Source organism: Odocoileus virginianus, chromosome 19 (assembly GCF_023699985.2).
Source record: "Odocoileus virginianus isolate 20LAN1187 ecotype Illinois chromosome 19, Ovbor_1.2, whole genome shotgun sequence".
Taxonomy (NCBI): Eukaryota; Metazoa; Chordata; class Mammalia; order Artiodactyla; family Cervidae; genus Odocoileus; species Odocoileus virginianus.
Genome location: NC_069692.1, coordinates 10,758,798 through 10,764,797, shown reverse-complemented (window position 1 = coordinate 10,764,797; position 6,000 = coordinate 10,758,798). Strand labels below are relative to the sequence as shown.

The 6,000-nt window shown below is 36.9% G+C and overlaps 1 long non-coding RNA gene across 1 annotated transcript in view; it reads right to left on the bottom strand.

The window, feature by feature from the left end:
* Positions 1 to 352: 352 nt before the first annotated feature.
* LOC139029686 (uncharacterized) overlaps positions 353 to 6,000 on the bottom strand; it is a 104,297-nt gene continuing 98,649 nt past the window's right edge. Inside the window, exon 3 of the long non-coding RNA XR_011481881.1 lies at positions 353 to 515. This is a non-coding gene — a long non-coding RNA (uncharacterized lncRNA). The remainder of the gene's footprint in view (positions 516 to 6,000) is intronic.

Here is a 6,000-nt window from a genome sequence, read left to right as displayed (position 1 = left end):
TCATTCTTTCTGGAGTTATTTCTCCACTGATCTCCAGTAGCATAGTGGGCACCTACTGACCTGGGGAGTTCCTCTTTCAGTATCCTATCATTTTGCCTTCTCATACTGTTCATGGGGTTCTCAAGGCAAGAATACTGAAGTGGTTTGCCATTCCCTTCTCCAGTGGACCACATTCTGTCAGACCTCTCCACCATGACCCAACCGTCTTGGGTGGCCCCACATGGCATGGCTTAATTTCATTGAGTTAGACAAGACTGTGGTTCTGTGATCAAGTTGGCTAGTTTTCTGTGAGTATGGTTTTAGTGTGTTTGCCCCCTGATGCCCTCTCACAACACTTACCGTCTTACTTGGGTTTCTCTTACCTTGGACATGGGGTATCTCTTCACGGCTGCTCCAGCAAAGCGCAGCTGCTGCTCCTTACCTTGGACGAGGGGTATCTCCTCACGGCCACCCCTCCTGACCTTGAACATGGAGTAGCTCCTCTCAGCCCTCCTGCACCGGTGCAGCAGCCGCTCCTTAAAGGAAGATATAGCAATTATAAATATCTATGCATCCAACATAGGAGCACCTCAATACATAATATAAACACTAACAGACATAAAAGGAGAAATTGACAGTAACACAATAGTAGTAGGAGAGTTTAACACTCCACTCACACCAATGGACAGGTCATCAAAACAGAAAATTAATAAGGAAACACAAGTCTTAAATGATATATTAGATGAGATGGATCTCATTGATATCTTCAGGACATTCCATCCAAATGCAGAAAAATACACCTTATTCTCAACTGCACATGGAACATCCTCCAGGATAGACCACATCTTGGGTCACAAATCAAATCTCAGTAAATGTATGAAAATTGAAATCATATCAAGTATCTTCTCTGACCACAATGCTATGAGACTGGATATCAATTACAAGAAAAAAAATGTAAGAAACACAAATACATGGATATTAAACAATATGTTTCTCAACAACCAACAGGTTACTGAAGAAATGAAAATGGAAATCAAAAAATTTCTAAAAACAAATGAAAATGAAAACATGACAACTCAAAACCTATGGGATGCAGCAAAAGCAATCCTAAGAGGAAAGTTTAGAGCAATACAATCTTACCTCAAGAAACAAGAAAAACATTGAATACACAACCTGACTTTACACCTAAAACAACTGAGAAAAGAAGAAGAAAAAATAAAAACCCAATATTAGTAGAAGGAAAGAAATTGTAAATATCCAAGCAGAAATAAATGAAAAAGAAATGAAAGAAACAATAGTAAAGATTAATAAAACTAAAAGCTGCTCCTTTGAGAAGATAAACAAAATCGACCAACCTTTAGCCAGACTCATCAAGAAAAAAAGAAGAATCAAATCAACAAAATTAGAAATGAAAAAGAAGAGGTTTCAAGAGACAATGCAGAAATACAAAAGATTATAAGAAACTATTATGAACAATTACATGGCAATAAAATAAATGGACAGTTTCTTGGAAAAGTTCAATCTTCCAAGACTGAACCAAGAAGAAATAGAAATTATGAACAACCCAATTACAAGCCCTGAAACTGAAGCTGTGATTAAAAAAAAAAAAAAAATCTCCTAAAACACAAAAGCCCAGGACCAGATGGCTTCATGGGAGAATTCTAACAAACATTTAGAGGAAAGATAATGCCTATCCTTGTAAAACTTTTTCAAAAAATTGCAGAGAAAGGAACACTTTCAAATTCATTCTACCAGGCCACCATCACCCTGATACCAAAACCAGACAAAGACAACACACAAAAAAGAAAACTACAGGCCAATATTACTGATGAACATAGATGCAAGACTCCTCAACAAAATTTTAGCAAACAGAATTCAGCAACACATCAAAAAGCTCATACACCATGATCAAGTTGGTTTATTCCAGGGATGCAAGGATTCTTCAATATACAGAAATCAATCAATGTGATACACCATATTAACAAATTGAAAGATAAAAACCATATGATCATCTCAATAGATGCAGAAAAAGGCCTTTGACAAAATTCACTACTCATTCATGATTAAAACTCTTCAAAAAATGGGCATAGAACCTACCTCAACATAGCAAAGCCCATGTATAATAAGCCTACAGCAAACATTATTCTCAGTGGTGAAAACTGAAAGCATTCCCCGTAAGATCCGGAACAAGACAAGGGTGTCTACTTTCACAACTATTATTCAAAATAGTTCTGGAAGTCGTAGCTACAGCAATCAGAGAAGATAAAGAAATAAAAGGAGTCCAAATTGGAAAGAAGAAGTAAAGCTCTCACTGTTTGTAGATGATGTGATACTGTACATAGAAAACCCTAAAGATAGTATCAGAAAATTACTAGAGCTAATCAGTGGATTTAGCAAAGTTGCAGGATACAAAATCAATACACAAAAGTCACTTGGATTCCTATATACTAACAATAAAAAATCAGAATGAGAAATTAAGGAATCAAACCCACTCACCATTGCAACAAAAAGAATTAAATATCTAGAAATAAACTTACCTAAGGAGACCAAAGAACTATACACAAAAAATTATAAGACACTAAAGAAAGAAATCAAAGATGACATAAACAGATGGAGAGATATCCCATGTTCCTGAGTAGGAAGAATCAATATTGTGAAAATGACTATACTGCCAAAAACAATCTACATATTCAATGTGATCACTATCAAATTACCAACGGCATTTTTCACAGAACTAGAACAAAAAATTTCACAATTCATGTGGAAACAAAAAAGACCCCAAATAGCCAAAGCAGTCTTGAAAAAGCAGAATGAAGCTGGAGGAATCAACCTTCCTGACTTCAGATTATACTACAAAAGCTACAGTCATCAAGACAGTATGGTATGGGCACAGAAACAGATATATAGACCAATGGAACAAGATAGAAAGCCCAGAAATAAACCCATGCACCTATGGGTACGTTATTTTTTACAAAGGAGGCAAGAATATACAATGGGACAAAGACAACCTCTTCAATAAATGATGCTGGGAAAGCATATCAGCTACATGTAAAAGAATGAAACTAAACTACTTCCTCACACCATCCACAAAAATAAACTTAAAATGGATTAAAGACATAAATCTAAGAACAGAAACTATAAAACTCTTAGAGAAAAACATAGACAGAACACTCAAAGACATAAATCAAATCAAGATCCTCAATGACCCACCTCCTAGAGTAACAGAAATAAAAACAAAAGTAAACAAGTGGGACCTGATTAAACGTAAAAACTTTTGCACAGCAAAGGAAACTATAAGCAAGGTGAAAAGACAGCCTCCAGGGTGAGAGGATATAATAGCAAATGAAACAACTGACAAAGGATTACTTTCCAAAATATACAAGCAGCTCATACAACTCAATGCCAGAAAAACTAACAACCCAATCAAAAAGTGGGGAAAAGACCTAAACAGACATTTCTCCAAAGAAGGCACACAGATGGCTAAAAAACACATGAAAAGATGCTCAGCATTGCTCATTATTACAGAAAAGCAAATCAAAACTACACCTCACACCAGTCAGAATGGTCATCATCAAAAAGTCTACAAATAATAAATGCTGGAGAGGGTGTGAAGAAAAGGGAATGCTCTTGCACTGTTGGTGGGAATGTAAATTAGTTCAGCCACTATGGAAGATGGTATGGAGATTCTTTAAAAACTAGGAATAAAAGCACCATATGACCCAGCAATCCCACTCCTAGGCATATATCCTGAGGAAACCAAAATTGAAAGAGACACATGTATCCTGTTTTTCATTGCAACACTATTTACAATAGCTAGAACATGGAAGGAACCTAGATATCCATTGACAGATGAATGGATAAAGATGTTGTGGTACACCCAGTGTTCATCACAGCACTGTTTATAATAGCCAAGACATGGAAGCAACCTAAATGCCCATCAGCAGATTCATGGATAAGGAAGCTATGGTACATATACACCATGGAATATTACTCAGCCATTAAAAAGAATTCATTTGAATCAGTTCTAATGAGATGGATGAAACTGGAGCCCATTATACAGAGTGAAGTAAGCCAGAAAAATAAAGACCAATACAGTATACTAACTCATATATATGGAATTTTAAAAGATGGTAACAGTAACCCTATATGCAAAACAGAAAAAGAGACATAGATGTACAGAACAGACGTTTAGACTCTGGGAGAAGGCGAGGGTGGGATGTTCAGAGAGAACAGCATTGAAACAAGTATACTATCAAGGGTGAAACAGATCACCAGCCCAGGTTGGATGCATGAGACAAGTGCTCAGGACTGGTGCACTGGGAAGACCCAGAGGGATCGGATGGAGAGGGAGGCAGGAGCGGGGATCAGGATGGGGAACACATGTAAATCCATGGCTGATTCATGTCAATGTATGGCAAAAAACCACTATAATATTGTAAAGTAATTAGCCTCCAACTAATAAAAATAAATGGAAAAAAAAAAGATGTTGTGGTACATATGCACAATGGAATATCACTCAGCCATGAAAAAGGAACACATTTGAGTCAGTTCTGATGTGGTTAATGAACCTTGAACCTATTATACAGAGTGAAGTGAGTCAGAAAGAGAAAGATAAATACCATAATCTAATGCATACATACGGAATTAGAGAAATAGTAATGAAGAATTTATTTACAGGGCAACAATGGAGAAACAGACAATGGAGAATAGACTTATGGACAAGGGGAAAAGGGAGGAGAGGGTGACATGTATGGAAAGAGTAACATAGAAACTTACCTTACTGTATGTAAAATAGATAGCCAACGGGAATTTGCTGTGTGGCTCAGAAAATTCAAACAGGGGCTCTGTATCAACCTAGAGGGATGGGGTGGGGAGGGAAATGGGAGGGAGGTTCAAAAGGAAGGGGAGATACATATACACCTATGGTTGATTCATGTTGAGGTTTGACAGAAAACAACAAAATTTTGTAAAACAATTATCCTTCAGTAGAAAATAAATAATTTTTTTAAAAAAGACAGACACACACACAACATAAAAAGTTAACATTGTGTCAACTCTACTTCAATTAAAAACACATTACATTGTATACTTTAAATATATAAAATTTTCATCAGTTATACTTCAGTAAAGCTGGAAAAAACAATATTTTATGAAAAACAAACAAATAATTAGTGATCTTAAAAGGCAAATCCAAAAAACTAATTTGATCAAACAACCAAAAATTGGAGAAAAGAGTACATAAGTTGTAAATGTAACAAAGTACCTTCTATAGTGATTGAGAAATACCTCCTCTTTCCTTAATAATGCAGGCCAGAAAAGAAAAAAATTCTCTAAAATCACTTCCCCTAAACCAAGCATTTCATCTCCCTTCTCTTTCTTCCCTTTATCTCTTAGGAAGGGCATCACTGAACAAGCAAAAGCTACACAGAGATAGTTCAGGGAGAATCAACTGCTACTTAAGCCTGCTCCTTCAGTTGGGTGGGGTGGAGCTATCTTACCCACCCATCCCGAAGAGCCCATCCAATTTTTTCACTATTTCAGTCAGTTCAGTTGCTCAGTCATATCTGACTCTTTGAGACCTCATGGACTGCAACACACCAGGCTTCCCTTCCGTCACCAATTTCCAGAGCTTGCTCAAACTCATGTCCATTGAGTCTGTGATGACATCCAACCGTCTCATCCTCTGTCATCCCTTTCTCCTCCTGCCTTCAATCTTTCCCAGTATCAGGGTCTTTTCCAATAAATCAGCTCTTCACAATCCTGAATATTCAGGATTGATTTCCTATAGGATGGACTGTTTGGATCTACTTGCAGTGCAAGGGAGTCTCAAGAGTCTTCTCTAACACCACAGTTCAAAAGCATCAATTCCATGGTGATCAGTTTTCTTGATAGTCCAACTCTCACATTCATGCATGACTACTGGAAAAACCATAGCTTTGACTAGACGGACCTTTGTTGGCAAAGTAATGTCTCTGCTTTTTAATATGCTGTCTAGGTTGGTCGTAACTTTTCTTCCAATGA